This window comes from Protopterus annectens, chromosome 3.part1, assembly GCF_019279795.1.
Source record: "Protopterus annectens isolate FY-2018-M chromosome 3.part1, PAN1.0, whole genome shotgun sequence".
In the NCBI taxonomy this organism is placed as follows: Eukaryota; Metazoa; Chordata; order Ceratodontiformes; family Protopteridae; genus Protopterus; species Protopterus annectens.
Window position 1 is genome coordinate 1,192,884,428 of NC_056732.1, and position 22,123 is coordinate 1,192,906,550.

The window sequence follows — 22,123 nt, forward strand, 5'->3', positions numbered from 1 at the left end:
TGGTAGTCCGTTAGGGTAGATGACTTCCCAAAGGATACAATAATATATTTTTTTGTAACGTCATTTCTGGAACACAGTATACTACAGGTGAGTAATATGCAGCTGTTGTAGTCCTCTCTGTGAATGCATAAGATGACACTCTGCAATTATATATATATGTATATGGGTCTACTTCATATGGTCGACAGTTCATATGGTAGACATTCATATGGTCGACAGTTCATATGGTCGAAACTCATTTGGTCAACAACCAGTATTCAAGCCAGTTAACAGGGATTTGCCCCCCTCCCCAAAGTTGTGCAACCCTGGAATTGATATATATAGTTAGGGGGGTGTGGTGGCGAAGGCCTCAACCTATATTTGTTTAAAATGTTTAGTTTTTGTTGTATTTTCATGTTTTAAACAAATATTAAATGAATATTAGTGGGGGGCTGTGCCCCCCACACACACCTCCTAACTATATATATCAACTCCAGGTTCCATATGAACTGTCGACCATATGAAGTAGACCTATATATATATATATATATATATATATATATATAAATAAATATATATATATATATACATATATATATATATATATATAAATATATATATATATATATATATATATATATATATATATATAGATATATATACACACACACACATGCGTAGTACAGTGCCAACTGTAGCATCTCGCTATTTCTAATTTTTGTCCTGTCAGTGAAACATATCATTAGAAAACTGGCTCCTAGAACTGTTGATTTGTAGTAACACCTTTTCCACTTTCTTCGCCTGTGATTTCTATTGCATTTATCTTTTTAGCCTTTATTTGGATGTTTAGGTTTCTATAGAATGGAAGTTTCATTATGCATTGTATTCAGTATGTATTAAAATCAAAACTGTTTTCTCTGTTACTGTTTTTTATTTTAGCCCTTCTTTCTGTTTCTATTTCTAATCTCTCGACAAATTCAAAACTGATAAGATCTCACACACACTTTAATGCAGGAACTCAATTTGTCTATGATAAGTACATTAGCAGTAGATATTATAAAAAGATATTAATCACTGCATACATGCACATTAATCTAAACATTGCCACTTCTTAAGACTAATTCCATTTTGTCTGATTAATCATGTAAGCACTTGCATTTAGCACATGTTGTCTGTAAAGCATATTTGTCTCTATTTTCAAACACTCATGTTGCTAAAAGGTGCCCAGAGAGGAATTGTGGTATTGTATGAGGATGTCGGGAGTGGCAGAGAAGTATGTAAGAGTGGTACAAGATATGTACGAGGGCAGTGTGACAGCAGTGAGGTCTGCGGTGGGAGTGACAGAAGCGTTTAAGGTGGAGGTGGGATTACATCAAGGATCAGCTCTGAGCCTTTTCTTATTTGCAGTGCTGATGGACAGGTTGACAGACGAGATCAGACAGAAGTCCCTGTGGACTATGATGTTTGCAGATGACATTGTGATCTGTAGTGAGAGTAGGGAGCAGGTTGAGGAGACCCTGGAGAGGTGGAGATATGCTCTAGAGAGGAGAGGAATGAAGGTCAGCAGGACTAAGACAGAATATATATATATATGTGTGAATGAGAGGGAGGCTAGAGGAATGGTGAGGATGCAGGGAGTAGAGTTGTCGAAGGTGGATGAGTTTAAATACTTGGGAGCAACAGTTCAGAGTAATGGCGAGTGTGGAAGAGAGGTGAAGAAGAGAGCACAGGCAGGATGGAGTGGGTGGAGAAGAGTGTCAGGAGAGATTTGTGACAGACAAGTACCAATAAGAGTGAAAGGGAAGGTCTACAAGAGGGTAGTGAGACCAGCTATATTATATGAGTTGAAGACAGTGGCACTGACAAAAAGGCAGGAATCAGAGCTGGATGTGGCAGAGTTAAAGATGTTAAGATTTGCACTGGGTGTGATGAGGGTGGACAGGATTAGGAATAAGAATATTAGAGGGTCATTCCAGGTTGGAATGTTTGGAGACAAAGCCAAAGAGGCGGGATTATGTTGGTTTGGACATGTGCTGAGGAGGGATGCTTGGTATACTGGGAAAATGATGCGAAGGATGAAGCTGCCAGGTAAGAGGAAAAGAGGACGGTCTAAGTTAAGGTTTATAGATGTGGCGAAAGAAGACATGCAGGTGGTTGGTGTGATAGAGAAAGATGCAGAGGACAGGAAGAAATGGACACAGATGATCCACTGTGGCGACACCTAATGGGAACAGCTGAAAGAAAAAGAAGAAGAGGAAGATGTTGCTAAAGCTCTGTGGTGCTATGGTCCAATTGCCTCGCAGTTCAGGATATGGAATACTATCTTGACTTACACTTAATGTCTGTACGCAATTTATATACTCTCCTTCTTCTCATCTCCTGACATGCTGATTCACTGCCTAAATTATTCTTAAAGTTCCTCTTTGGATATGACTGAAAAGCATCCTCAACTGATCAGTTTTCTCACCTAATAAGCAAATGACTGAACTCAGTATCAACTCTAAACACCCCACTGGACCTCTTCAATGGTGTGGTTCACTGCATTTACTTTAGCAGTTATGGTTTTATTCTGTGATTGTTGGTGCTCTACATTTGTTGTTTGGTTAAGATAATGTCCCAACCTCTGTCACAAGCAGCAGAATACAGAGTGTTGCTCAAATCTGCAATAAAACAGTAAAAAGCTTCTACAAATTCTTCCTAGAGAAGTCATGGGCTGGATTTCAGAATAGACTTTTTTATTACTTTTCTTTCTGGAGACAGTTGCTTTTATTGCAATTAGTATACACTAATACTGCACTGTAATTATCTTTCCTTTGTACAAAATGTATTACTGATTTGGGTTTTTTTTTGGTAATTCCAGTTGAACGTGAAATCCAGGAATCAGTCTCAAGCAGTGGCTATTGACTGTCTCAGTTAAAATCTATCTTGCTAGTACAACTCTCCTTTCCTCTTGCACAAGAGTCACTGATGCACTGTTTTAGAAGGTGCTTGTTCTTGGTACCAAATACCATTAAAATATAATTCTATATATGAATAAGGCAGCCTGCATAATACCACTGACAACTCAGAACATGTATAGCATAGTGACAGCTCACAGCGGACTATGCCCCAGTGAACGTGGCATAGAATATATATTATTTATTTAACTGGACAGCAAAAAGTCTAGAAAAAGAAAACACATTATCTACTGTTGACCAAGTGGTAATATCCATAGCAGTAAACAACTGCCAAAAATTTAACAGCATTTTAAATAATCAGTAGAAGAATAATATTAGTCTAGTTTCCTCAGAAGTTGATGAAGCCATGACTTTTTATGAAGTATAATACTCTGCTGAATGTAGATCTCTCTTGGTTCCATTTTCTTCCAGTATGATTTTCACATTAATCATACACACTTAACACAACACAACAGGAAAAAATGGAGTTCATAACAAGTATACCTGACATGGGTTGTACAACAATATGCATTAATGATCCCAAGTCTAGAAATCAAACCAGTAAGTTTCTGGTACTAAAATAACATTACCACCCAGAGCAAAATGCACATTCGATCATGTAACAAGAGTCATTTAACTCAAACAAAATATTAACACTTGAGCTCCCAGTGCAACTCTATCCTGTCTTCACTGTTTAACTCTGGTAAAGTAAATATACAAGTAAACCTTCTCAATTACCAAATCAACCTGAAATATAATGTATTATACCATGACCCCCCCAAAATGTGCACGCTGATTGGCCAGCGTGCCCGTTGTAAATCGAGTTATACTAATGGAAAAAGGTCCGGTCGCCCGGACTTTTTTCCATTAGTATAACTTCGTTTAAAACACTGTCTCGTTATGTTAAATGGGTTTAACATAGCGAGACAGCTTTAAAATAAGCAACGGAGATCTCCGTTGCTTATTTTAAAGCTGTCTCGCCATGTTAAACCCATTTAACACAGCGAGACAGTGTTTTAAAAGCAACGGAAAAAGCAAGATCTCCGTTGCTTTTTAGAGTCTCGCTATGTTAAATGAGTTTAACATAGCGAGACAGTTTTAAAATAAGCAACGGAGATGTCCGCTGCTTATTTTAAACTGTCTCGCCATGTTAAACTCATTTAACATAGCGAGACATAAAAAGCAACGGAGATCTTGCTTTCTCCATTGCTTTTGCTCACAGCTCTGATGTACCGCGCAGGCGCCGCAGTACATCAGAACCGCCGGATGCCAGACATCTGCGGAAGGGGAGTAAACAGGCATTATACTATGCCATTATTTAAGAAAAGTAATAGTTTCTTTTCTTAAGTAATGTCATGGTATAATAGCAATAACCCACTTCTGGGTGTGGGTAATGCTAAGTTTGCCCACGGTTGGCGCTGTTTGGTCCTCGGCTTCACCGGGACCAAACCACGCCAACCGTGGGTAAATTTAGCATTACCCACACCCAGGCGTGGGTTATTGCTATACTAAAACCACTCACCTTTCCCACCATGCAGCATACTGCTTATGATAATCATATCATCATGTACATAGTGGCTAATTTAAAAAAAAATCAACACACTTTCACCAAGAGCATTCTGAAAGACAGACAATATAATGCATGCAGAAAATGGGAAATTAAAGAAGTCAAGTAGATGAGAATGTAGCATTATATAAACAGCTTTAAAGGCTTCAAAAATTAATGTTCATTACAAAATATGCCCTAAAAATGTATGACATAATGAACCATTCACGGTTCTAAAGAGCACGACAACCCTCAACGATAAAAGAAAAAGAAAGAAGACAAAAATTAGAATCAGCCACTACTTTCTAACTTTCTAAGATGTCAACGACTTTACTTTATGACTAACACAGACAGTTAATAATATACAAACCTTAACACACTTTCAGCATGAGCATTTTGATAGACATAAAATGTAATGCACAAAAAAATGGGAAAGTAAAGATGGAAATAGCAGTGCAGAATTAAAGAAACAACTTTAAATATTTCAGAAATGAATGCTCATTAGAAAATATGTCCAAAAAATGTAAGACATAATCAATCATTCAAAATTGCAAAGAGATTTATTAATGTATAAACAGGGCACACCTCAAAAAAAATTAAAAAATTAAAAGCAGCAACTACTTTCTAACTTGCTAATATGTCAGGTCTTTTTGTGTTATTATTGGCATAGGCATTTAAGAGGACTTGATGCAAGCAATATGATTTAACGTATCTTGTCTCTTTACTTCTTCATTGTGACTTTTCCCATTCCCCTCCCCCATGTCAGTGTGTCAGAGATCGTGTGTGCCCAAAACAAATGGTGTCCTCTGGCAACAAATAAAAAAATCAAACAAGGCTGTTTTCTGATGGAATATTAAGTGTGTGCAACGACTTTCAAATTATTGACTAGGCTTCTGTACTTCAGTGGATGGCAGGACCTGAACTTAAAATGTATTTGTTGGAATATAAGAAGTCCATGTTGACATATGATTGGGTAACTCTTGCTGGATGTCCAATGCAAACCAGGCAGGCATCTGTGATAAAGAGAATGCATGGCTAGGGATAAATACAGGGATCAGGCAACAAATAAACCTTAGTGCATCTTTTTACTATTGAATTTTAAGAACTGTAAAATTGGTCCAGAATGCCATTATTTTAACAGGTGAACCTTCCCACAAGATCAACTTCTAAATCACCTACAAAGTTTACTTATACTAGTAACATTATGCAAGCTTCTACTCTCAGACTGAGTAAAAGCAATCAGGAAGGAAAACACGGTTAATTAGTATGGTGAAAAAAAGGTTTAAAAATAATGATATGCACTGTTACAGCTTTCAGACCAATTAAAAGCAGTGAGGAAGGAAAAGATAAGTGGACAAGCAGTTTATGATATTTAGCTGCTTAGTTGAAATGAATGTGCCAGGTGCTTTAAATGGACATGTTTTCTTTCAGGCTAGAAAGCAGCAGAATGCATGTGTATGTATATTTCTCTAAATACTAATCCACCAAAAGCACATTGCTAGTGTTAATTTTTGTTTCTTTGTTTACAAACATTAGAGATTAAACAAGGGTATGACTATTATGGTGGTAGCACCAGTTCATGGACAGTGTGTAAAGCTAGGTACGCTTAGCTTTTAAGCTTGGGTGTATTTTATTTATTTGCTGTTTATTAGCCAGGTGAGTGAGCTGATCCAAAGACCCTTTTCACTCACGACCCAGGCTCAAGGCAATAGTACAGAGAAAAATACACATGAAAATTAAGGAAAATCAGCACTTAATTGTACATAGCAATTACACAGAGAAATATACACATGAAAATTAAGCAGAATAAGCACTTGATTGTACATACTAATTACACAGATAAACACTTGTTTGTATACTTTTGAATGAGTACAGTTGGATATGAGCACATAATGACAGTTGAAAAACTTGAGCTTTAATTGACAATTATAAAACTGAACTGACCTTAACATAAATTTCATTGACTGTTGTATATGAGCAAATTAACAATGCTATACTAGATCAGAAACTGCAATAACATAAATCACACTGACAAGTAATATATATATATATCTGTGTGTGTGTGTGTGTGTGTGTGTGTGTGTGTGTGTGTGTGTGTGTGTGTGTGTGTGTGTGATAGCAGCAAGCTCCATTCTGCAGTTCTGTTAAAGTCTGATATGTACACTGGATTATAATATTTGATTAGCTTTCTCTAGATTGTAGTACCCCTCTCTCTTCTAATGAAAAACTACTACTGTAAAATTAACTTGGTTCCTAAATAACTAAAGTACTCTCAGGCCTTCAAATATCATTGTCATGAACTGCCACTATTTAAAAACCTGAAATCCAGGTGACTCATCACTGTCTAAGTACAGAAGTGGAATCAGATCTGAAATGTGGTAACTTTTCAAAATGAAATAAATTTCATAAATTAAGCAAGAAATGTTAATTATCACAATATATCAACTTCTTGAACAATATGCGAATCCTAGTCTGGAAACTACTCCACATCAAATATGTACACAAAATCAGTATTATAGTAGCATCCTTTAAATGATACTGCCCTCCAGGGAGGGTGATACTGGGCAATACCAGACCTTTCAGATGTAAGCAGGCCATCTGCCTAATGCTCTGGACCTCAGAAAACCTGTGAGAGGCCCAGTACTGTTCAGTAGAACCTTCCTGTTGGACACTACTACTACTTGCATACTGAGCAACAATAATAATCACCAGATGAACACTAGTCAAAAAGGAATTTACCCACTGATGGTTATGCTTTCATGATCAAACCAGATCAATACCAGAGAAACACAGAAATGTGTTATAAGCAAAGGACTGCCTCACCTACTTGAGTGTCTGCAATCATACTGAAGAGTGGCAGCTCCACAGTAATCAGTATATCCCAATGCCCTCTAAATCCCACAAAAATTGTTTGTATATCTCCAGTGCATTTTCTTGAATTCTGACATGGTTTTAGATTTTACAGCATTACCACAAAAACATTAAGGGCATATGTGCATATAAATAGTTTCACAACCTACCTTCAGGTCACTCTGCTTTAGTTATTAACTGGCCGTCCATTATCCACAACAAAATATGCTGCATACTTGAACTTTATTATTATCACTAATGTACTTAAAGTATTCTGCCATGCTTTACCATTCCTGTCATCCTTCCAAAAATAATAATAATAATAATAATAATAATAATAATAATAATAATAATAATAATAAATAAAAGTTCATTAATTTCTTTGTCATCTGGTGTAGACATGCGATGATTTTATTTTGCCTTTTTGTACATACTTTATTCTGTCAAGGTCTTTGAATAACTGGGATCATTTGGACTATACACAGAACAGCAGTGGCGATCTAAAAGTTGTCTGTACAGAGGGTGATGTACTTTCCTGTGTATCACAGAATCTGTGTACCTTTCTCTACTGGCTTCTTGGAATTTAGTAAATTTAATCACATCTTGTTTAATTGAAAGGAAATTTATTACAGCCAAACCACATTAGTCTTCAAAAACAAAATAAATAAACACAATGCATAGCATTACTAAACATAACTACACAGCCTCAATCAATCTGATATATACATATACATACTAACTCAGATGTTGCACAAACTCAAGGTAGCAGTTTCCTTCTTCACCACATCCAGTGAAACCAAAAGTATAAATACAACATTTATGACAGAACCATTTCAGATGTAGTGGAAGTGACTGTTCTCCCATAACATTTATGACATACAGTAACACTACACAACTGCCAGCAGCTATACCAACTTCTTGCACTGAATACCAATATTTAGATCTTCTCATACTGTTATACCATGATTTTGTTGATTTATTGTACTTAGCATTTTATCTTTCACTGTATAAAACTAAAAATATATCAAAGATACCATGGTATTGTTAATTTGCTTATATACAGCTGGTGGCAACTGCACTCATGAAATTAAAGGATGGCTCTTCGTTATTGCAAATACAAATCAGGTTTTAAAGAGCAAAGATATCACAATGTCAGATAGTCAGAGTTATGTGTTCTTCCAGTAATAACAAATAGATACAAGAGTCGGACTATTATTAATGCTGTCCACTGGAAAATAGAAGTTTTTGAACTATGGCATTGGAGAAAACTTTACTGAATTCTATGGATTGCATAAAATATCAGTACAGCAAAACTTACAGAAATAAGCCCACACTGTTCACAAAAAAATCTGATAGTAAAACTGAAATGTGAACACTCTGACCACATATTACTAAGTAAAAGGGACACTTTGAGGCACCAGATGAAAGGAGACACCACTTCCAAAGTTATAAAATTATAAACACTTTATAACTTCAGAAGTGGTATCTCCTTTCATCTGGTGCCTCCAAGTGCCATTCCTTTTCAGTTTTAGTGGTTGCTGCTGGTTGCAGCCTTTGAGCACTGTGTTCCTTTTCTTGCTTCTTCACATATTAAGAAGACCAGATTCACTAGTCACTGATGTTAAAAGAAGAAGTGGGAGGCAAAGGCTAAGATGGGTTCACAGTCCTTGAGATTACTTCTAAATGAATAAACCACAACTAATCTTACTTGGTACCCTAGATATGTATGCATGTGTGTGTGTGTGTGTGTGTGTGTGTGTGTATATATATATATATATATATATATATATATATATATATATATATATATTCGTATACACACATGTGTGTCTAAGAACATAGTGAAAAACTCACTGTGAAAAACAGAAGTGTTTTTGTGGAACAGAGCAAGCTTTCACTAGACTTCACATTCTTGCTATTTACATAAATTAACTCCATGATCATTGCACCTTAGAGAAGGGGGAAATCTCATATAAAAAGAATTTCACACTAGTGTACATTTCTCCCAAATCAAACTTCATTTCTCAGAGATTCAGGGCTCACATAATCTGGTCTTTAAACATATTATAAGAAACCAAGCAAAGCTATGATATATAGTACTCCTTTAGATATTGGCTCTTCCATAGATTAAAAAATGTACATATTACTACTTCAGCTTCCTCTTCTATTGAAACAGTTACTCAGTTTAAGTAATCCAGACCTGTGGCAACCCCTCATCTCAGTTTTATCTCTACATGTGGACAAAACCAAAGAAAAAGTGACAACCCTCCTAAAAGTCACATATATTGTGCATCATCTTCTGTCAAGAAATCTCTTGGTAAGTGCATTTTAACACCTCCCTCAGACTATAACCTTCCTTTATTTAATCTTGTTTCAGTCTGTAATAAAGTCACAAACAAAATTATAAGCCCAAATTGGGAACTATCACTGCACCTACCTAAATAAGATGTGTGTGTATGTGTGTGTGTGTGTGTGTGTGTGTGTGTGTGTGTGTGTGCGCGTGAGATGATTTCTCAGTCCTTCTCACCTACAAATTACTCTAAATCACTGGCACTATATCTCTTTTGCCAACTATACTAGTCTCCCATACACTACATAGAATACTTAAGTACTCTTCAACCTCACTTCTATATCCACCAGTTTCCAGGCAAAATCTTAAAAGTAGTGGCAAAGCTTTGCCTATCAGCAGACCTATGATAAGGAAAAGCATTTCTTACACTGCAAGCTTTATACCCGCTGGGATGACAGATATTCTTATTTATTTAGGCAGAACATAGAAAAGGCTTCTAAATGCTGTTGCTCTTGGAGGAACTTAAGTACTGTCCCCCTGCAGTCACATGCAATGTTCCTTAGTGTAGTTTGACTTCTTCCGTTACTTACCATGCACATCACTAACTCTTTATTACCATGCTGTCTTGTTCAGGTTTACCCTGATGATTTTAATTGCATTGTTCTTGATGCCAAACCTTATACTGGCATGCTGAATTTGTTTACTGTTTTTTTTGTATTTTCTTGTAACCAAGGTCATGGATGAAAACAGTCCCCCTGAAAAACAGCCCATACACCCAGTAAACAAACAAAATAAAGTAAATTAAACACTATATGCTTTTGGTTTGGGTTTTTCCTACTTGTGTGAATTGTCTTTTATTTCTTTACACTGACTTTAAGTTGCCCTTCTCTTCTCTTTAACTGTACCAAAACATTCTCAACTTATATCTGTCACCTTCTGTTTAGCTCTCTGGAAGCTATGAATGATTTAAGCCCCACAATGTGGATGGGCAACTAAACCTGCGATTACCACATTATTTTAAAGAAGCTAGTAATAGTAAGTCTAATTAGAATTCATCAGCTCTATCTCAGAAGTATTTCTGGTTTACTGTGTGGCAAAAAAGAATGTAGGGAACAACAACATATACTAATCTTTTAACACCTAACACGCGTGCTTAGTCTTCACAAACATCTTACAAATGTTTGTCTAGTTGTGCCACAAAAATGTTTGATGGTTACAAGACATACGGTTTCAACCCAATCTAACGACGGGGAGCACAATGCCAGGGCACTTCTATGGACTAAGTTTGTAAAGTCCCCAGGGCCATTAGCCTTGTACACCTATGAACCTATGAATATTTACTTTTAGGTCATATTCACTTATTATATTTTGTTCCCTGTTGACCGGGTGATTCACGAATGACCTACCTCAAAGAAGCCAGGGTCAACGCACAACGTTACAAACATGAAGCTGCAGTACAAAACATCGTACTTCAGTTATTGTCGGTATATAGTGAAAACAAATAATTAAAATATACAGCTATGTGTTCTGCTCTTATTTAAAGCCTGCGGAGTGATCAACAACTACGTAAGATAGCGCAGCTAAGTAATAACAGATTTGGGTACAGGTTATATCCGTCCGTGGCGTGGACCACAACGCTGTATCATCTGCATACCGGAGTGGTGTTGGCCGAATCTAGACTCCGCAGGGAATCCCTTTAAGAAACTAGGAACAACAGCCAGAAATGTTATCAGATACATAAAGAATGAAGTACGGTGGACAGCAGAAATTAGAAATCATACAAGTTTGTAACACACTTTACGTAGCTCCCAGACCTCTTTGGCTACTACTCCACCTTCTCTGTAAGATTTCAACTGAGTTCTCACTTCAGGAAGACCATCTATGAATTATGTTTATAGAGACACTATACTAGTGTGAGTATACACGAACCATATGTTTTCAGTGTTTTCTGTCTCTCTCTCTAATATAATATGTTAAGGTTTTAGTTACTGTTAATACCTATAGTTTGCTTACAAAGACAAATAAATAATAATAATTACGTGAGACCGTCAACAAATGAACAACTAAACAGTAGCTTTACAGTATTATTTTTATCTTCAGGAAATACTAATGGTTCAACTACACAACGCGTCAAAGACGGCTTACCGAGGATACTATTCGTTTTTGTAAGATGCACTCCAGAGCTTGTTCTGTCCCTGATTCGTAAGGTAATGGGATGACAACTAAATCAAAGGCCTGTATTTGGCTGCTACAGCAACGCATTTTACTCCTCCTCGTGCTATATGTATACAGTGCACGTGCGTGCTACTTACTCCGTATGCTGCGCATAGTCCACCTGCTGCTGTCCCGCCATTTCTTCTTGATGACTTTCCCATTTAATATCCTTTGGCCTTTTGAACTTGTCTTACAGAAATATGTCCTCCTAAAATGCTCATAATCCACTGCCTTGGACGGGATTTCGGTGTTAAAACGTATTTTATTTCCAATATAGCCCCATTTAGAACATGGGTTTCTTCTAGTAAATCAAAGTTTTGAGGATTAGATACCGAGAATAAGTTGTTGTATAAATAATCTTTAAAAAAGGTTTATGACTGTTAAGGTTTAAGTTTTTAGCAAAAAAATAAATAAACTTCTTGAAACAGAAATATTGGCTTGACAGTACCATTACCCAATCTCCCATGCAATAATTCTTTAGCCCCCTTTTACATGATCAAAGTGCTTTTCAGTGATACCATTTATTGATGGCCAGTAGAAGGGATGGAAACTTCTACAGTTTATTTGGCAAACTCTCTACTTTTTTTACAAGCTACAGGGGAAATGCTGCCTAATCATTTATTTTGTAAAATGAAGTCCCATAAGCTGCATTACAACTACTATGGCTGTAAGGCATTTATGGTATGCATTCCCTAAGACTAGGTGCCTAAGTTAAGTGAGAGCAATGAAATACTTTATCTGGTTTCATTGCATCCTAAAATATTCCACATTAATGATTTTTAACTCTTCAGGGGTTGCACTGAGCGTATGTGCTGCACAGGGTTATTGCATGCCCCTCTTTATGCAAGAGGGTCCCTATCTGACTAGTAAAAAGCAAGAAAATAGCAAATGCCGTGATATTTTACAGCAATAATGTCTTAAGTTTCCTCTAATAGTTTGCACAAAACAATTTATGAAGCGAAAAAAAAACAATTCACATTCTTCAAGACTGAGTTTTATTTTGAGAAAAATGTGAAATCAGTTGTTTGTGCTGGTTGTGGGTGCAGTTGTCTTGCAAAATTTCAAATTTCCATAAAAATGTCCATGTTTGTGTATGTAAAAGGTTGTGACCCTTATGCTGATTTCCAATATGAATTATTCTCCTAATTCATATTTCAGAGAAACTGGATGCAAAGTACAGCAAAAATTCCAGTCCAAATTAAATCAGTGACAATAACAAGAACATTGTGATCTGTATATGGTGTACTAATTAATTTTTAAGTGGCTAACATTCTGACAACACAAAGGGACTGTGACAACAAAGACGGTAATATGCTCACAATGACATACACTTTCTGTACAGCTACAAGCTGTCTTGTTCTATGACCATTTAGTATAGGTGCTGCAACTTGAATAAAGATCAGGATCATACTATAAAATTTTCCTTTTGTACTCAACACTCATACTGTTCTCTGCCCCAACTCACATTAAAAAATAAGTAAATAAATTAATAAGCAATATATATCTCCACATGTTGCACCTGCACCTTTAATAAATGATGCATCATGAGGTGATGTTTGCTTTACTGCCATACAGAATTTTGTTTTTAGTTGGGTAATCCTATCTGTCATTAAATTAGGTACAAAACTACACTGTTTGCATTAGATTATAATTGATCACAACAATTAACGTTATAAATATACAACTTTTTCAGACATGCTAGGGCCTTCCTTAGAACAAATCTGGGCATTCTCAGTGGGGATGTCCTCACCATTTAAGAACCAGTGGCTTAAGACAACTTCTGGCTTCTAAGAGATGCTGAGAAAAAAAAAAATAATTTCAAAACGAAGTATACCTAGTTGCACTCTTGTTTAGGGTACATGCCAATAGAAAATAAGTTTTATTTTTGGGACAGGCTACAGTATGGGAACTTGATGAAATCCCTGTGCTTCCTTATAAGTTACAAGTATGTCTGCTGCCTTCTGCACCCACACTGATCATCACTCACCAAATTTCCCATGTAAATAGCTACAATACACATTTGCCCATCGGAGATTTTTCAATCTCCTTTCTTCTCCTTCAGCATCTTCCTTTCCTTCCTCACCCCTACCCCACCCTTTCTGTACAGCTACTTGTCATAGACCCACTGCCATTCCCTCACTAATGGTTCCTTTGGTAATATTGGAATATGCTTTAGTACATACACCCAATGCAGCAACACTCATCCTCATAACTATAACATGAAAATCACTCCATCTTCCAACTCACCCATCTACAATCTCTCTAGTCACCACCATCCGTTTCTAGAAATTATCCTGCATAATTTTCCCCAGTGTCCACAACAGTTTCAGTTATAATAGCTATAAATAATTACCATCTATAGCTCTACCTTCTCATTCCAAGATGCCCTGACCACTAACACCACTTTTACTTCCCAGTGTGAAAAATAAAGTTAAATGTCTGCCAAACTGTTTAAAATCCTCCATCACACATGGTAATTGCCTCCTTACATCAGTCATAAGTATCATGCAAATAAAAGCATATAGATGGAAACAGTAACTGCCTTCACAATGCTCCAGTGCCTTCCTCTCCCAGCTACCCAACACCCCATTGTCATTCTTGCCTAGCATCTCACTCTATTTCAAGTCTCTCAGGTAACCCATCATTAATGGCCACTGTTAATCCTGTACTCTCACATAAGGCCCTCACACTCTCTGTAAAGTTTCCCCATAAAATGTTTTGTTTTGATACTTTAACTGTTCTGGGGTAAGGCAAAAGGTGCTGGGATGAGTGTATGGTAAATTAGAAGCCTGGGTGGCATTTTGGTTTGTTTGGGGTGTGAGATTTCAAGGAAAGTATGGGACTTAGGCTTATGACAACACTGATGTTGGACTAGTTTAAGAGAGAGAGACTGCAGAAAAAAAAAGATGGAATGGGTTGCGAGATTCTTATTGTGGAAATTAAATCGTAGTGAATGAATAAGGAAACGTATTCGACAGCAGGAAGGTATAGAGGCAGACAATAAGACAGATGAGACCGGAGGAAGACAATAAACATGACTTCAAAGAGTTCATCAGAAAAGAAGGTGCAAAGAATTATTTCAGACAGTGAGAGGTTGGGATGTGACAAATTCTAGCACTGATGGAATAGCAGAGGGTGGTGAGGAACATTATTTAAATGGGCTTAGAAGTCGAATGCATGTTCTATACCACACTGAATAAAGTTTGCCTTGTTTTCAGTTGTGCACTTCACTTGAATGTGCAAATACAGAAAAAAAATCCTTTCAACAACACTAGTAAAACCACTTTACAAAAATACATATTAACCAATGTTAAAATGCATATTAGGTATAATTGAGAATAAATAATTAAGGCCTGTCTGGCAATTTCATTTTTGTTTTTTTTTTTTAATTTATTCACTTGTTAACCAGGAACTGACCAGATTTTTCCAAAACAAACCTGAAAAGAAATGAATGTGGTAGGAAGTCATTTAACTCTGAAATTAGTGTTAAGGAAAGAGCTGTCTCATCTGGGAGTTGCCAGGGATTGTGATGAAGGCCTACACAGTTTCACTTATGGTAATACCTTCAGTACTGTTACATAACATTATCAAGATCGAAGGCCTATTGGTAAATACAGTTATAAAGACAAGGACTTTGACTTTCTAGCAGAGTGTACTGCATTATACTTAAAATAAATTGGTAACATATTACTTTGTTCACCTCTACACTGGATATTAGGAGTATTATCAATCTTACTAGTTGCATTGAACATTCTGACTTTAACTTCTTTATCTCAGGTACAGAAAGATCAATGGGTATTTCAAAAATATCACTCCCAGTACGTTTTATGGCTATTTCAAAAACATCATTCTGAGTCAATTGTCAGTATTGCATCTTATCACTCAATGGTTTCAGAATCAATATACTGGGTCTAAGTCGTACTTTCTGTTGTCACCCATCTCTATTTAAAAATATGAACATCACATTCACCTGCTTCATTTATGAACTGTATCCATCCACCTCAGTCTGCTGTGCTGTTTACATTTTTTCTTTGGTTGCAAATCTCATGTCTAACAGCCAGTATAACAGCTAGGTGTCCATTTTATTACTGCTGAGTAGAAAATTATGTTTTCTACGTTTCTTGAGCTGAATGACTCTGCTGATGAAACTCAAGCATTTTGAAAGAAGTTAAAAGATGGACTCAAATTGTGTGCTTGTGCTCAGGAACCATTTCAAGTAATCAGACAATGCTTCTGGAGTAATGACTATTCAAGCACTGCTGATAATTACAAAATGATGATGCTACAACATAGTTAGCTTTTGAAGCAAGAAACAAGAGTCACCTGTCTTGAGATTTATATGCAGATCGAAGCAAAATTAATGTTTTCACTTGGCTCCATAACCATAGCTCTCAAGACATTATATCCAGAATGAGAGAAAAGTCAAAAATAATCAGGGACAAAGTTGCTCATTAGAGAATATGATTTAAGTTTTTTTTTTAAGTAATATATATCTGTAACTTTAATGACTGCAATCTATCACGTTTGAGACAAAATCAGAGAAGTCTCTGACAATTAGGTACAACTCAGAGATATATCCCTTCCCTAACAATTTAGGTATACATAACTGAAGCACATTGCCAGAAAAAATGGGTCGCTGGCGCCCTCTTTCTGTATACGTCCAGATTTTTTCGATACATTTCCCCAGCTGTGCTCAGAGCCTTCAAATAATTTTCCACAAACGCAGATGAAGTTTGATGCTGCAAAAGACAAACAAGTGCAAGCTGTTTTTTTCCTTCTTCTTCTTACTGTTTCAGATGTCAAACTGCTGTGAAAGAGGCAATAATTACGTATGACCCGACTCTCCTCGGCTCGACAGATTACTTGGATTTTTTTTTCAGGGCTAACAAAGTGTTGAGAGGGCTTGAACTATGCAGCAGACTGGAGCCCAACTATCCTGTTAAATATCACGCCACCCGCCTATACACACACACTCAAACCCACCGGGTACATTGCAGCCACGTACAAGAGCTGAGTGACGCATAGTTGACTCCGGTGATATTCATCCTACTAATCATGTCTTATCCAAATTTATATTAACCCTTCCAATTTCACATTTTTTTTTCTGTTAACGTAGGACACGAACGATTACCGGTGGCATAATGAGCATGATGGAGACAGTTTTTTCAAAGAAAGCCTGTGTGTATGGGGGTGGGCACTAATAAATTATTATATTTGTCAAACGGAAATTTGTCAGTTTATGAAATAATTCGTCAGACTTCCCTCATTTTGAATCTGTATACAAAGAAATAAAATCTAATTTATCGACAACAGCTCTGGGCACTCCAGGACCGTTAACGTGACAGGTGTGCAACACAGACGCAGAGACAAGTTTCGGCCAGTCCATCAGGTATATGTACATTAGTGTCTTTAGTTTCTTCAGTACTTCTTATTTTCTGCTTATACTGTATTATTTGCGATTTGAGCGTTAGGTAACTCCCACCTGTTTGTTGAAATACTTTGCCCGCGTGTTGGGCAGACGGACATCTCGTTTAGCTGGGCATCTGGGAAGTAAGACGCAGCACAGTTAGGGACTGGGAATGTGCAAAATTTCATCTGTTTACCATTTCTCAATATATGAGGAAAGACTGGGTTTCATGTACAAGGGAGGGAACTACACAGAGAGAGAGAACTTATGGGATCTCTCTGTAGCATTGAATTACCGTTTACGAGATAACATGTTTTAATGGTGCAAACGAAAGGTCTGTCTGGGCTTATTTGAAGAAAGGCACCTAGCAAAGACCTTGCGTCTTTCCCTTCGTCCACATACTTGGGTAACATAAAATCATTTAAAAAGAACGCAGTGTCTTTTATGCCGAATACACCCTTTAGCAAACTTGAAAGAATGACGCAGTTTGTGTCTACCTTTGGTACCCACGGTTCCAACTTTAATATTAGTGGTCAATGAGAGCAGAGATAATGTCACCAAACTTGACTTTAATTGTTGGTACGTGTCCCAGTCAGAGAAAAAAAATGCTTCATCGAAAAGTTTCTACTGCAATTCAACTTCGAAGAATCGCGTTATCAAGCAAAATGAGCAACTGAAGAAAGATAACTCTTGAATATTTGGAATAAACGTCATATGCTAACGAATTTAATTTATCGCAACGCTATAGTTTCAACTACCTGTCTTATTGGTTAGAATTAAAATGATGATAATATATAACCTCATAAATAAAAAGTACTACTGCCCGCACCTGCCACTTCTCTGTGACATACACACCATCGAGGATGAGTGAATAAAAAAAATAATCATCATCATCAAAATCTATAAATTGTATTGGGATGTGACTGCTCTTACTCAGGAGCCCAATTGTATAATAAATGTTACCTCCCAGGTTTTGCTTTTCTGCGAGACAACTGACGATTCTGTTTTTTTAGATACGACTTTTAGTTTGCAAGGCTAATATAACCATTACTTCAGTGAGCATTCAAACACCAGAGAACATTTCATGAAAATGGATTTCCTACAAATCGGTCATATGTGATTTAATAAGGGGCGTTTGAAAGGTACATCCTACAGAGAGCCCCTACAATCCCACAACAATGGCTGAAAGCACCAACAAGTAGTTCCAAAATAAGGATTACACAAAATGATAAAGAAAATACCCCCTAGCAGGCTATGTTGTGAAGGGGTAACTTCACCTTTTCAAAAGGAAAAGATATTTAACGAAGCTCTAGATTTCCATCCCACACAAGGTGATTAAAATCCTTTAAAGTGGCAAATGCATCAAGAACTCCTACATCTGTCACTGCAATGGTATCGTGATCAGAACTCTGCCATGTAATTATGCCACCCCTGCTTAAAAGGCTTTATGCCCTGGTGTTTGAAAAGGGTTGTGTGTTTATAAAATGTGGTAGTGCTTTGGGTATGGAGGGGTAAAAAAGATCATGAACACATATCGTTTTATAAAAAAAAACGCAGCTTTCCATCTACTGCTGTGTTAGATAATGCTTTTCTTTATGTCTCCATTTAGATTTAGAACCTGTAATATTCTTAGGGTCCTTTAACATAAACAGGTGCACCTACGTACTGGGTGTTTTCTAGTGACAGTCATTATCAACTTTTTATGTGCCAATGTGCAGTGTTGTACCATATTATGAACCCACTTTGGTTATAACAGCAACTGCTACTAGCCATACGGTGTTATGGATAGGACAGTTCATGTGGGTCAGAGATTTTGGCGGTTCTTGTTCTCCCTGGACAGTTTCTGAAAAAAAGGATGATAGCTTAGCCCAGGCCACCACCCACAACCACCACCAACACACACACGCGCGCACACACACACACACACACGCACACGCACAAAACCCTTGCACGTAACCTTATTTGACTATATATATATATATATATATATATATATATATATATATATATATATATATATATATATACTCTCAGTCTGTAATCTTTATCTGATTTCTCATACACACACACATAAGGCTGCTCAAATAATTAACAAGCAAAAGGCAAGTACAAACGTAAACGATAAGCATATGTATTAACTGCACAAAGCACCCCTATAAGATATGTGTGGAGCGAGCAATCCTGGCCGGATCTGCGAATATATACCTTTTTAGAATAAAATTTCATAATATAAATTACCTTTATGGTGTTAAATGCAAACGATTCTTACCTTAAAATATACTGCTAAGAATGGTCGCTTTCTCTCATCTTCCAAATTGTTATTTAAATTATTTTAAAATAAACCAAGGTAAAACAATCTTTGTAGATCTTCAACCAAGCTGTTTTCCTTTCTAACTTTGGAAATACGCCTACATATAGCAGTTGCAGAATGCCTGCTGATATACAATTTCTTGGAATAAATCCTAACGAAATACACTTTCAATAACGTCAAGAAAACTACTAGATCCAAAAATGAGAAGGAAAAGTATTCTCAAAGCTCAGGGATGCTGTGCCCAGCAAGGGCAATCTCGATCAGCAGGATCCTGGTGGTTATATGCTGTGGTATTTGATCCCCACTAGAAGCTTCTGTTCTCCCTTTCCGCTCTCGGCTTCTGAATCTCACTGAAACCAGATCCAGTCTTTGTAGCCAGGGGCTGCATTAAGAATTACATCAGGGTTTTTATAAGCTTTCCAAATCACACATTACAGAGAGAGGGAGAGCGAGAGGGAAAGAAGGAGCGAGAGAGAGTGCATGTGTGAGAACAAGAGCGACTCCGAGCGAGAGAGGGACAGCTGAGTGTGAGAAAGCCAAAGAAATAGGGATGCAGCAGTGAAAAATACACAATGTGAGTGTCTGGACGTGCATAGAGCACACACACACCAAGTGAACGCTGAAAAAGAGTATTCAAACAGCTGAATCAAAGGAAGCTCCCAAAGTAACGCATCTCCTTCCCCCCTACGGTGGTGGGAGGGGGCTGACGGTGGTTCCAAAAGAACTGTATCCTAGTAATCACAGATTATAATTCACAGGAGGAGAGGACCAGGAGGCTCTTAAACTAACGTTGGCGTGTGTGTGTGTGTGTGTGTGCGTGTGTTGGGGGGGGGGGGGGCACGATGCCAATGAAAGGACTGAAAGGGTCAGATTATCTCAGTTTGAAAATGGGCATGGTTTGAAAATGTACGCATCATCTAAATTAAACTAGTAACATGGGAACTAGTTATTTCATAAAAACGGCTAGGTAGTCAGGAAAGGGCAAATAACAGCTAGTGGTGTGCTGCGCTGTCTGAACGCATACCATATCTAAGATTCTTTGCTTACAGTAAACTGCAAGGTTCATTGTCAACTGCACTTACCCAGTTATACAATAGTACTGCATCGGTATACCCTAAAGTGGCGTTATCAGGGACCGGATGGGTTGACCCGGGATGAGGTGAAAACGGTAAGATACTGCAGTGCGCTGTCTGAAAATGTGACAGCAGGATGAAGTGCGATACTAATGTACCGTAGAATACCAACAATCACAAGGACCAAAAGTTATCGAATGGCGATAGTTGGATTATCTGTAGCAAATCTTTAGAGAAGTACAGAAAGAACAGTAATTATTTCTGTGACAGTTGTCTATATTACCGGACAGAATTGCATACGGGCAGATGGGCATCTCCTTTCATATCCATTCTGCACGTCGAGCTGAGAATATTGCTCCCTTTTCATGGCTGTATGGAGGCATAGCAATAGATGGAGTACTTTTTCCTAGGAGACATCTAACAGTGCAGCGGATTATGTGATTATTTTGTAGAGCTCAGAAAAAATACTTTTCAGAGACTGTAATACTAAACTTTTAGGCTTAATTGATATATATATATATATATATATATATATATATATATATATATATATACATATATATATATATATATATATAGAACACGCGCCGTGATACGTGTGTGTGTGTGTGTGTGTGTGTGTGTGTGTGTCTCTCTCTGTGTGTGGCGCGCGCATCTAGCGCTCGACCTTCCATCTATAAATATGTGGAACAACCTCTCGAGACGTGGGCCAAATGGGCAAAATGTGGAACCCTCTCCTAACAGCGTACTAATGCTTTCAACCAGAAGCTCACAGGATGGTTAAACGTATTACTTTATATCTATGAAAATATGTTGCTAAATTAATTGGATTCGTTATAATTTACCATGGATATCATTATAATGTTAAGACTAAAGACGTAACAGACCCATTCAATGTGGAACTGTTAAGATCATGGACATTTTTAGACTCATAACAAGGTACATTTGAGAGTGACGGTATGCATTATGTGGAAACCATCATTTGTTAAGCTGAGGAACTAAAGTAAAATTATAAAGATGTAGTTAAAGTACTTTAGCAGGGATCATTTAACCTAGACAACATGAACGAGCATTTACTGTAAAACCCACTAGCACCCATTATTTTAATTAACTAACCCATTTACATTTTGTGAAATAAATTGGTGCCAACTCGTAGATACAATGTGTTTTGTTCATGACGAACCCAGACAGAAAACATTTTTAAAGATCGCTCGCAGCTGTTGTCATGGGGATACGACATCCATCTTCAGAATGAAATATGTTTTTGTGGCAGTTTTTAAGGCTAGGGTAATAAACATAGATACTCAGTACTACAATGATAAAATAAACATTACGCTTTATGAACTCTTGCAGACAAAAAGTCATTTGAACCATATACCGAAAAATATGCATTTTTTTGGGGGGGGGTGCATAATAAGTTTCGGACACAGCTGTATATGAATGGATTTTTAGTCAGTGAAAGAAGAAGCCCCATAACGCTACACTACAGTGTAACAGTGAGCGTATACAATTTAACT

At 37.1% G+C, this 22,123-nt stretch overlaps 1 protein-coding gene across 9 annotated transcripts in view; it reads right to left on the bottom strand.

The window, feature by feature from the left end:
• ADGRB1 (adhesion G protein-coupled receptor B1) overlaps positions 1 to 20,250 on the bottom strand; it is a 4,264,735-nt gene extending 4,244,485 nt beyond the window's left edge. For all 9 annotated transcript variants that reach the window (XM_044067288.1, XM_044067286.1, XM_044067290.1 and 6 more), the window contains exon 1: positions 19,492 to 20,250. The gene's annotated coding sequence lies outside the window, so the exon portion shown is untranslated. The remainder of the gene's footprint in view (positions 1 to 19,491) is intronic.
• Between the last annotated feature and the right edge of the window lie 1,873 nt (positions 20,251 to 22,123).